The sequence below is a fragment of the Callospermophilus lateralis genome, chromosome 7, assembly GCF_048772815.1.
Source record: "Callospermophilus lateralis isolate mCalLat2 chromosome 7, mCalLat2.hap1, whole genome shotgun sequence".
In the NCBI taxonomy this organism is placed as follows: Eukaryota; Metazoa; Chordata; class Mammalia; order Rodentia; family Sciuridae; genus Callospermophilus; species Callospermophilus lateralis.
Genome location: NC_135311.1, coordinates 97906223 through 97918253, shown reverse-complemented (window position 1 = coordinate 97918253; position 12031 = coordinate 97906223). Strand labels below are relative to the sequence as shown.

Genomic DNA, 12031 nt, shown 5'->3' with positions numbered 1-12031 from the left:
GGACTGTGATTCCATCCCGCTGAAGTGGACAGACACTGACTAGATGGAAGCCCAGATATGAGGGGATGGTGTCTGTGATGTCTGCATATCCTGAGAATGGGTTGCAAGGGCCCACACAGAGAGATGGGAGACGTATCCAGTCATAGCCATCCATGTGACAGGCAATGCGGAGCAGGTGAGAGGAAATAGAGCCATATGAGCCAACTCCTTATATATATATACAAAATACATAAGTATATTATATGTATATAATATACTATATATTATCACATGCTATATATATACTATATATTATCACATGTTATATATATATACTATGTATACTATATATTATCACATGTAATATTGCTTATAATATATTATCACATATATAGTATATGTGATAATATATAGTATATATTATATAAATAAAATATATATTTTATACTGTAATATAAAATATATATTTACTGATTATTATATGCATATGTGTTTATGTATATATATGTCAGAGAAACAGTATGATTCTATGCAATATTATATGTAATATTTACTGGGTATGACATAATTATTTGTGAGATCCTATTAGTTATTTTTCTCCAGGGAGCCCTGACTAATACAACAAGTGCAAAAGGCAACAAGTATGAATCCCATCTAGCGACACAGGTTTTGAAGAATAGCCAGGGGAGTCCTGCCCTGGACACACATATGCTCCTTGGCATTAGGGAACCAGAGCCTGTGACAGGAGCTAAGCATTGCTTTGAAGGTCCATGTATTGCACTCTAAGAATAGAAAAAGAAAGACTTACCCTCCAACTTTTTATTTGGAAAAATTAGAAATCTACAGAAAAATTGTAACAGTATTATGACAAACTTATACCCTTCAAGCAGCCCCCCCAAGCATGTCCTGTCCTCCTGCTGTCTCCCCACTCCCCACGTCTCCTATGTGGATATGTGTGCCCATTTTAATGTATTCACTGAACCATATGAATATTAGATACAAACTTCATACATGTACTTTGCCCCCAAAGTCTTCATCACGAATCCCTTAAAAACAAGGAAATAAGAATATTTTTCCACGTAACCTAAGTTTTCACGTTTAAGAAACTTACAATGAAAGACCACTAGTGTTAGTACAGAGTCTGTATTAAAATTTATCCAAATTTTCCTTTATAACTGTTCTGTTTCTCCAGGATCCAATAAAGAATCATGTGTTTTAATATCATGTTTTTCCCCCAAATCAATAAAGACTTTTTTATTGTGTTATTAAAATATCACAAATTGGTCTTCTAATCCAGGACCATGTTTCATAGCTGGATAACTCTAAGACTTACTCATCAGCCTGCTGAACTGCTTCTCTTTTCGAAATGTGGATATCATCCCCAAATTTTCTTTTTTTAAAATTTTTTTTTAGTTATAGATAAATACAATACCTTTATTCTATTTATTCTATTTATTCTATTTATTTATTTATTTAGATTAGTTGCACTTTATTTTTAAATTTTTATTTTTTTAATATTTAATTGATTTTATTTTTTAAATACATGACAGTGGAAAGCATTACAAATCTTATTACACATATAGAGCACAATTTTTCATATTACTGTTTGTATATAAAGTATGTTCACACCAATTCACGTCTTCATACATGTACTTTGGATAGTGATGTCTATCACATTCCACCATCATTGCTAACCCCCTGTCCCCTCCCATCCCCTCCCACCCTTCTGCCCTATCTAGAGTTCATCTATTCCTCCCATGCTCCCCCTCCTACCCCATTATGGATCAGTCTCCTTATATCAGAGAAAATATTTGGCATTTGTTTTTTTGGGGATTGGCTAACTTCACTTAGCATGATATTCTCCAATGCCATCCATTTACCTGCAAATGCCATGATTTTATTCTCTTTTATTGCTGAGTAATATTCCATTGTGTATATATGCCACATTTTTTAATCCATTCATCTACTGAGGGGCATCTAGGTTGGTTTCACAGTTTAACTATTGTGAATTGTGCTGCTAAAAACATTTTTAACCATTGTGGCTTGCCGAATTAAAGTAGCTGAATTTGAAAAAAAAAAATTCGATAGCATTCTCTTCAAAGATTAATTCATCTTTCTGAGCTTGAGATACAACAAGTTTGGGTGTCCTCACCCAAACCCTGAGGATGAATTTTTTACCCTAGAAATTCTGAATTTCATCAAGAGGCCCCTTCTCCTGATTGATAGCACTGATGGGGACAAGAGCACACACAGACCTCATCTTGTACCCATAGCCCAGTGAGACACCCCGATCATGTTCTGAACTTGACCACAGATCCTGCAAACAGTTCTCCACCTGAGCCTCTTCTTTTTTGTCCACCTTGAGCCTCTTCTTTTTCTTTCTAGGGAAACTGAGTTCTATGTCGATGTGATTGAAGTCCCTCCAGAGGATTCTTCTGAGGCCCTTCACAATAACCAGGTGACCCTTCAGAGTGATGCTGTCTGTTTTTGGAATGTGACAGTCTGATTGCTGAGAACAGTCTTTATTTTTGCAGTATGCAGCAAAGACAGAATGACTGAAGATTGTGTTTTTTAGTCTCCTTTAAGCTAGGATGATTCACCACAGTACTTGTTTATTTGTTTTCCTCTTCAGTCTTTCATGACAGTGAAATATGTGAAGAGTCTAAGCCAATTTTTTACAGAATGTCCGTCAGTTTGGATTCACCTGGTTCTGTTTTGGCATAAATAGGACATAGGTGGATCCTCCCCAGTGCCTCACACCAGGGTGTACGATGCCCTATCATTCATGACATCATATTTGATCATCAGGTAAAGTGGTGTCCCCAGATCTCACCATTATAGAGGTAGCTGTATGCTTTTGTGGTTGATAAGTATTATACTTTCTGACTGTGTGAATATTTTGTTCTCCTACATTTTTTTTTCACCCAGGGGTTTTAGCATCCATTGATGATTTTTGCTTAGACCCAGTTGTAAAATCTAGTTGTAAAATGGTGATTTTCTGTTTTTAGCCTCCATGGCACATTTCTTGATTAACAATCTTTAGTAATGAAAAGCTTTCCTGTCACCTCCAAGGACAGAGCCACTCTGCATTTTTGATGCTTGAGTTACACTGTCCAAGATTCAAATTCAAAACTCAATTGGTATGTCTTAATGGACAGCTCTATTAAGGCTGACAGAAGGGGTTGCTCCTCAAAGAAAACTCGAGTTGCAATTATTAAAACCAGGAGGAGCTGGGTGTGATAGTATAGGTCTGTAATCTCAGTGACCTGGGATTCTGAGACAGGATGAGCACAAGTTCTAGGCTAGCTTCAGTAAATTAGTGAGGCCCTAAGCAACTTCGCAAATTCCTGTCTCAAAATAATAAATAAAAAGGGCTGAGGATATAGTTCAGTGGTAAAGTGCCCCTGGGTTCAACCCCTGTTACCAAAAATAAATAAATAAAATAAAATAAAATCAGGAGAAATGGAAACCAGGCAGGCAAAGGCAATAGTTGCCCATATAACATTAATATTGGTGGGACTTCTTCCCATCATTGCATAAGACAAATAGTCCCCAAATAGCAGCTTAAAAAGGTGGGAGAAAATCTTGCCTCAAAATATCAGAAGGCTATCCGGAAACAGCTTGGGGTTTATGGCATCCCAGATTTTTTTTATCCTGTGCTTCATTATATGTGGACTCTGATTCCAGAGTTTACTTAGGGCCCATTTGCTCCTCTAGTTCAAGTTTTCACCCCTATATTCCAACCAAAAGGAAGGAAGAAAGGAGAGAAAGAAGGTCACACCTTTGCCTTTTCTGGAAATTGTATATAACAATCCTCCCGAGCTCCCAGGAGGAAGGAATGGGAAGAAGTGGCTGTCCCTAACTCCAGTAAAAGTGAGGAGGAAATGTCGCCTTTATTCCAGACAGTTCTTCGCTCAGCTAAGAACTGGGAGTTCTGTTACTAAAGAGGAAAGAGAAAACCCAACCCAGTACAATGAACGGTCTCTTCCACAGATCCCACAAGAAACATGCTAGTAAGCTCATTTTAAAGATGAGGGGGAAAATAAAAAGTTCAGTGAAACTAAACAACTTGGAAAGGATACACAGACATAGAACACGGTGTCTGTTTGACTAAAATGATGATAATAATAATAAAGGAAAGAAAGAAAGAAAAAGAAAGAAAAAAAGAAAGAAAGAAAAAAAGAAAGAAAGAAAGAAAAGAAAAAACACTGTGGTAGAGCAACTGATTTCTTCTTTTTTATTCCATTCTGAATTCTCCTGGTATAGTTTTTGTTAAATTGCCCTCTCTCTCTTTGAGGATTGAGTTGCAGCCTTGTGACATAATGGCTCTGGTGATATCAAGTCTTTCTTAGAAATGTGCTATTCATTCCTGGCCGATGTTCCCCAGGCAGCTAGAGTGGACAGCTGAAACCCCTCCATGTACCTGGCAGTGACAAGAGATGCAGATGGAAAATAGAATGACAGTGGGTGTGTGTTGGAAAGTGCCCCAGCCAGGGAGCCTGGACACCATGCTTCCAGTCCCAGCTCCGTCACTCACTAATTATGGGTCCTGGCCCCCATCCTGACCCACTGTTCCTCAGTTCCCTCCTCCCTGTGTCCCCTCCAGCTCCTATTCTTTCCCCTTTGGGGTATTGTCTGTTTTTTATGTCGAGCCAAACTAGGATCTAGCCCTCATTTCTCTACATTGGGCAATTTTAGAATCTGACAAGTTCTAGGGCCTGACTTGATAATTGGCTTTATATTTTGCTTTTATAAAATCTCAAATGATTAATGAGAAATGTTGTTTTACCAGAAGCTCTATGAGTACAGATACCGTGTTTGGTTTTCCCATTCTGTTTTTAAAAATTTTTTTATTTATATATGACAGCGGAATGCATTACAATTCTCATTACACATATAGAGCACAATTTTTCATATCTCTGGTTGTACACTCAGTATATTCACACCAATTTGTGTCTTTTCTTAAGGGGAGAGAGGGGAGAGAGAGAGAGAGAGAGAGAGAGAGAGAGAGAGAGAGAGAGAATTTTTTAATATTTATTTTTCAGTTTTCAGTGGACACAACATCTTTACTTTATTGTATGTGGTGCTGAGGATCAAATCCAGCGCCCCGCACATGCCAGGCGAGCACATTACTGCTTGAGCCACATCCCAGCCTCAATTTGTGCCTTTATACAAGTACTTTGGATAGTAATGATCATCACATTCCACCACTCTTATATCTCTATCAGCTGGCGCAGACCCTGGTACATGGTGAACCCCATAAAATCTATGGACTTACTAACTGACCTAGATGTCCTTCCTAGATAGATGAGCAAATAATTCTCCTCCCCTCTCTCAAGAGCAAGCAGGAACTTCAAGGGAAAGAGTGAGAAAACTAAGCTTTACCCAGCATACATTTCACAACTTTCCTCTTTTATTTTTTGTAACAGTTCTTCAAGAAAGATATTATGATTTTTTTTTGATGGATGATAAATCTTAGATTCAGAAAGATAAAGTAGCTTGTTTAAGTTTAATTATAAATGTTCAGAAAGTATATGAAGAAAACTATAGCACACACATAAAAATACAAAGAGAGATTTGAACAAAATGGAAAAATAATTTCTGTTCTTGATTCACACATCTCAACATCACCAGGATGTCAATTCACCTTAGGTTAATTTATTAATTTACTGTAATCACTATAAAAATAACAATAAGTGTTTTTTATAAGCTAAACAAGCTTATACCAAACTTTATATGAAACAAGAAACATACAAAAAAAATAGATAGGAAAGCACTAAAAAGAAATGTTAGAATGAAGCCTTAGCTAAACCAAGTATTAAACTATCCTCTAAGCCTCTGTATTTGAGACAGAGTAGTGTCTATGGGTAGGCAGACCAACAGAATTGATTAGGAAGTTCAGAAATAGAATTAATTCAAAATAGAATAAAGGTGGTAATTCAAATCACTAGCACAAAAATGAACTTTTTATTTAATGGTATTGGGACAAGTAAACATTTGGAAGAATATAAAATTAGATGCATTCCTCATGTTGTTGATAAGAATAAATTCCCAGTCTATCAAAGAACAAAATGTGAAATAATGAAACTATACAAAGTCCTGGAAGATTACATGATGGATTCCCTAGAAGCTGAGTATAGAGAAATGTTTTCCAATTATGACTCAAAACAACAACTATTGTATGGGAAAATACCATAAGCAAAGCCAAAAAATGACAAATTCAGAAAAAAATACTTTTAACAGATATCATAGATGACAGATTAATATTTCTAAAACATTAAGAACTTTTAGACTTCAAGGAAAAAAATTGTATGTAAAAATCATGTGCAGATACAAAAGATAAATACACGATTGACCCGCTCATGCTAAGAGAAATACTAAATCAGGGAGTCTTTACAATTGCCCCCTTTGGACTCCCACCTCTTAGGCATTCACATCCTTGTGTCACACTCCTCTTGAGTGTGAGCTGGGCCTAGTGACTTGTTTCTAATGAAGATGATACTGCAAAAGTGATGAAATATCACTTCAAAGCCACAAATGACCAGACTTTGGTCTTGGGTACCTTCTCTTATTCTCTATCTCACTGGCTCTGAAAGAAGCCAGTTGCTATGTTGTGAGCTAGCTACCCAATGGAGAAACCCACACAGTAAGGAATCAGAGTCTTCACCCAACAGCCCTCAGGACCTAAGGCTGTCCAACAGTCACATGTTATGTGCTTGGAACTGGATCCTCCCCTAGTTGAGCCTTGAGATGGCTGCAGCTTCAGAAGACAACTTGACCTGCTATTGTGTGAGACCCTGAGCCATAGACATCAGCTAAGCCTGCCTGCAGTTCTGACTCACAAAGTGTGAAATTAAATAATAAATCTTTGTTAATAAGCCACTAAACAATGAGTTGTTTTAGGCCACTCAATTTTGAAACAATTTTAATGCAATATTAAATAACAATACAATTATAAATTAAAACTGCCCTGAGATATCCTTCATCACACCTCAGATTGGCAAAAATTCAAGTTTCAGAAACAATCACAGTTGTACATTGCTACTCGGAAAGCAAAACTTCATAGCCCCTATACAGAGAAATGTGCAACATCTGAAAAATAACTGTGTATGTATCTTTCAATTCAACAATCCCACTTCTAGGATTTTAACATTGAAGATGCACTCCAACAGTATGAAAATAGAAATGCATAATGTCATTCACTGAAGCATTATTTGTAAATTGCAAAAACTATCTAAATACTCAAATGTAGGGGATTGGACATACCCACTGAATACTATTATTTCACACATCCATTACTTTGGAACAAACCACCTCAAAACTTAGTGGCTTAAAATTATAACTTATTATCCTTTTTTAATATCTTATTTTTTAGTTTTAGGTGGACACAATATCTTTATTTTATTTTTTTTATTTTTATGTAGTGCTGAGAATTGAACCCAGTGCCTCACGCATGCCAGGTGATGCATTACCACTACCACTTGAGCCACATCCCCAGCCCCAAACTTATTATTCTTAATGACTGGGCTTGACTGAGTAGTTCTTCTTAGCCACAGGATATAGACTGAGGTCACTCCACTGACCACATTCATCAGAGATCGGCTGGTGCTGGAACACACAAGATGGTCTCCTGTTCTCCAGGACCACTCTACATGGGGCCTCTCAGCACTCAGTAGCCTCACCTGAGCTTCTTTACAACATGGTAGCTGCCTTCCAAGAGTGAGAAAACAGAATTCCATGGTCCTCTGAGGGTCACGGTTTGGATATCCTAAAATATTTCATACATCATATTGCTCAAAGCGATTCACAAGGTCATCCCAAGTTCAAGAGGATATATAGACTACCACTTACTAGGAGGAGCAGAAAATAATCTACCATGAATACACACTATATAAAAGAATAAGGAACATACATCTCCATGGATGATATGGAATCACCGGCAGCATAAAAGCGAAGTACGAAAGTGTACATTTGGGATACTATTTTTTCTTTAAGAAAGAAACATGTTTGCTTTTTGTCACTGTGCAAAATACCCAAGAGAAACAACTTAGAGCAGGTCAGATTTATTTGGGCTCATAATTTCAGGGTTTTCAGAACATGGTTGGCTGGTTCCATTGTTTCTGAACCTGTGTGAAGCAGAGAGTCACAGTGCAGAGGGTGTGGCAGAGTAATGCAGCTCATCTCATGATGGCTGGGGAGGAGAGAGAGAGAGAGAGAGAGACAGAGACAGAGAGAGAAAGAGAGAGAGAGAGAGAGAGAGATGAGACTAGGGATAAGAAATACCCTTCCAGGGCACGCTCCCAGTGGCCTACTTCCCCCAAATAGTCCTCATCTCAAAGTTTCCACCACCTCCCCATAATGCCAGCAGCTGAGAACTTATCTACAGATTAATCCATTGATGAGTTCAGAGCTCTCATGATCCAATCACTTACTTGCCAAGAGCCCCACCTCAGAACATTGCTGCATTGGGGACCAAGTCCTTAACATATAAGCCTTTGGGGACATTCCAGCCCAAATTATAACAAGGATAAATAAGAATATTTTATAATAAATAAGAAAAAACACATATCGATCTTCTTATTTTATACTTTTGGGGAAAAAAAGGAACAATAAATCAGGAAACAATAAAATTGGTTACCTAGAAGGGTTAAGGGAATGGGGTAGAAAGGTTAGGGAGGGAGGACACATCTCTGAATAAATCCTTTTGTACGGTGTTGACTTTGGAATCATGTTAATATTTTACATATTCAAAAAATAAAATTACGTTAGCAAGGAAAAACATAAAATTGAACAAAGACAAATGTACACACGAGTTAGTTACTCCAGATACTGGAGGGAAAATGTGTTATTGACATAATTGAAGAAATTGCAGTATACTGAATATATATAAAAAGTTTTCTCTCAGTGCTGTATTTCCTGAAACTATACTGAGGTTAGATAATATTCTTGTTCTTGGGTAGTATACATCAAAGTACTAAAATGCATACTCCATAGAGTAACATATATATACAACCTACTTTCAAATATTTCCAAACGACAAATGATATATTAGGATGTTACAGAATGTCCTCAAAATCTTAGTGCAGTTTTAACTTTTGATAGTTTTTGAAGTATAAATGCTACCACATTATAGAGTCATTTAAAAGTTTACTTCTAACTCTTTTACATTTAGTTTTTGACTTTTGAGGAATAACTTTCTGATTTCAGTTTTTTGTTTCAGTGAACTTTTGTCATCTTCAGAGGGATTGAAACAAAAAGGAGAAAAGGAGAAAGCAAACATAGCCAACAATTTAAAATGGTAAATCTGCACAAATGGCACATGGAAGTTTCCTGTACAACTTTTCTGTAAATTTGAAATTATTTCAAAATGAAAAGTATTTTTACAAAAATATTATATAATTGGAAGTGACTGGGATGTCTGTGTTTTGTACCTTGCTCAGGTTGTCTGATACCAAAGTTCAAGTTCACATGCCTCCACAGTTCCACCTTTCATCTTGAGTAGGAGCATGCGTGTGCACTGGCCCAGGCTCATTCTGTAACCACTGGGACCACTAGTGGCCAGGATTGGGCAATCTGCCTGTAGCTCAGAGTGGAGGAAGGGAAAGGGCTCCCACCACCCTTGGCCTTGGGGGACTCACTCTCTAATCCACTGAGCTAACCAACTCCAGACCTTTCCCTGAAGAGAACCGTGTAATAGGCGTGTAAAACGATGAAGGGGATTGCTTTGGAAACTTGTGTAAATAACTCTTTGGGCAGAAGAAAGATTGCCAACACCTGCTTTTTGTTTTCTGGTATTTATTAGAGCCACCCTGTAAGGAACCTCTAAGCTTCCTGGATCTCATTCACTCATCTGAGTTCATTCTTGGTTCAGGGTCAGCAATGGTGGCGCGGAGGGCTGTTGAAAAACGTTGTCAAGGATCAGAGAAGGGTCACTGACTCGGGGCTTTCAGGAGGTGAGGGTGGTTCAGAGAGCCTCAACTAGACAATAATAATCTGGAGGCCAAATCTGGTGGTTCTCCATACTTTACCTAACCCTTTATTTCCAACTCCCATCTGCTCATGCTCATTTATTAGTTCATCCATTGACCCATTTACCTACTAATAATTATTAGTCCCACCAGTGCTGGTGAGACAAGCAACTCAGTGAAACCCTGTCTCTAAATAAAGTACAAAATAGAGCTGGGGATGTGGCTCAGTGGTTGAGTGCCCCTGAGTTCAATCCCTGATACCCCTCCAAAATAATAATAATAATAATTTTATTGTTATTATTATAAGTCTCAAACTACAGCCAATGCTGGGAATAGAGTGGTGAAAAAGTTGGCCCATGACCTTCAATTTTCTGGGGCTAGTTCCAAGAGAAGAGGAGCGTCTAACCCAGACAAGGAAATCCAGGTGAATCTTTGGAATTGAATCAAAATTCTGGGAATGGTGGGCAAAGACAGAGTCATCTCATCATTTGCCAGTCCAATGGATAGTCCCTTAATCAGCACTAAAAGGCAAAATCTTGGTCCCCACCCAGACTTTCTGAGTCTGATTCTGCATATTTTTACAAGATCCCCACATAATTGTGCTTAGCACAATCAGGTTTGAGAAGTCTTGGTCTAAACACTGTTTCTCTGGGAAATCTCAGGTGGTTGACAGGCATCTCACTCCTCGTCTGGAGCTCCATTCTCTCAGCCACAGCTCCTGCCACTGCTGACCTGAGATCCAGCCTTGGACTCTCCCTTCTAACACCAGCCTCCCCAGCCATCCTGAGGTTTCTGGAAAATGAGAATTTCCACCCCCTGCAAGAGACAATGAGTCTTTCAGCTATAACACTATTAGCTATTTTCTTTCAGCTGTAACACTGTCTGTACTTTTTGACCCAGTCATTCCGCTAGAGGATTTGAGCCCAAGGCGGGGGAAAAAAATGCCAAAGAAAATCATCATTCTATTCAGATGTTAGATGTTTATAGTTGTGTCATCTTCAATCATAAACAATCAAAGGAGAAACAACCCAAATGCCCAGAGATGGCTGGCATAGGGACATGGAGTTGGTTATTCTCAAAGCACTCAGCATAACCAGGCTGCCTCCCAGGTCATGGTGTGGTGGAAAGTTTCCCGGCTGGGAAGATGGGAAACCTGGGTCTAGTTTTAGTTCTGCTCCTCCAGACTGGATTTCCTTAGCCCTTTCCTGTCTCAAGCATCTCTGTGATCTCTGAGATTTAACAATCCATCTGTGCTCTTTGGTGTCCCTAAATCGCCCCAGAATAGGCCTGCCCTTCCGCAAAGACCGTGGGAGGGGCGTCATGGACAAAGAAACTCAAGCAGAGCTGACAGTCACTATAGAGAGAGAAAAGATCACGCACTGGACTCGTGCGCTGTGCAGACTCTGTGGTCCTAGTAACAGCTAATGTTTATTCAAGGCCCACTGTTGCCAGATGCTGTTGGAAGTGATTTTATATGAATTAACTCACTTAATCCTCACATCAACACTGTAAAGTAAGAATTATGATTCCCCTGTTTTCCTGATAAGGCTCAAAAAGTAATTTGCCCAAAGTCACTCTGTTGGAAGGGGCAGAGCCCCAAGGGGTGCCCCTCAAGATCTGACTCCAGAACTCACATACTTCTGCTTCCCCCGGGGGTCCTCACCATGTGGCTCCTGGACCAGCAGCATTGGCACCCCCTGGGAACTTGTTAGGAAGGCAATGCTCTCCAGACCTATCAAATCAGAAACTGGGCGATGAGGTCCAGTCATGACTGTTTTAGCAAGCTCCCTCCACCCAGGTGATTGTGATGCATGACAAATTTGCAGAACCTTTGCTTTAGCTACTCGCTGCTTTTAATACTCATGAAAAGCAGGGATTAGAAGGAGGGATACCATTCCCACATTTAGTACCTCTGCAAAAGTCAGTGTATCCAGAAATAGAAGAGAGGGAGGACAGGGAGTGAGAAGAGACTGGCCCTGATGTGAGAGGTGTAGAGATGCAGGGGAAGGGTGAATATGGAAGATGCATGTGGGAAAACAAGCCAGACCTTATCACTTTGGCTATTGTGCTTCTAGACTTATGGT

The 12031-nt window shown here is 38.8% G+C and overlaps 1 pseudogene; it reads right to left on the bottom strand.

Annotated features, from left to right (window-relative positions):
- Positions 1 to 1308: 1308 nt before the first annotated feature.
- LOC143404458 (large ribosomal subunit protein uL6 pseudogene) lies at positions 1309 to 11716 on the bottom strand (annotated as a pseudogene).
- Between the last annotated feature and the right edge of the window lie 315 nt (positions 11717 to 12031).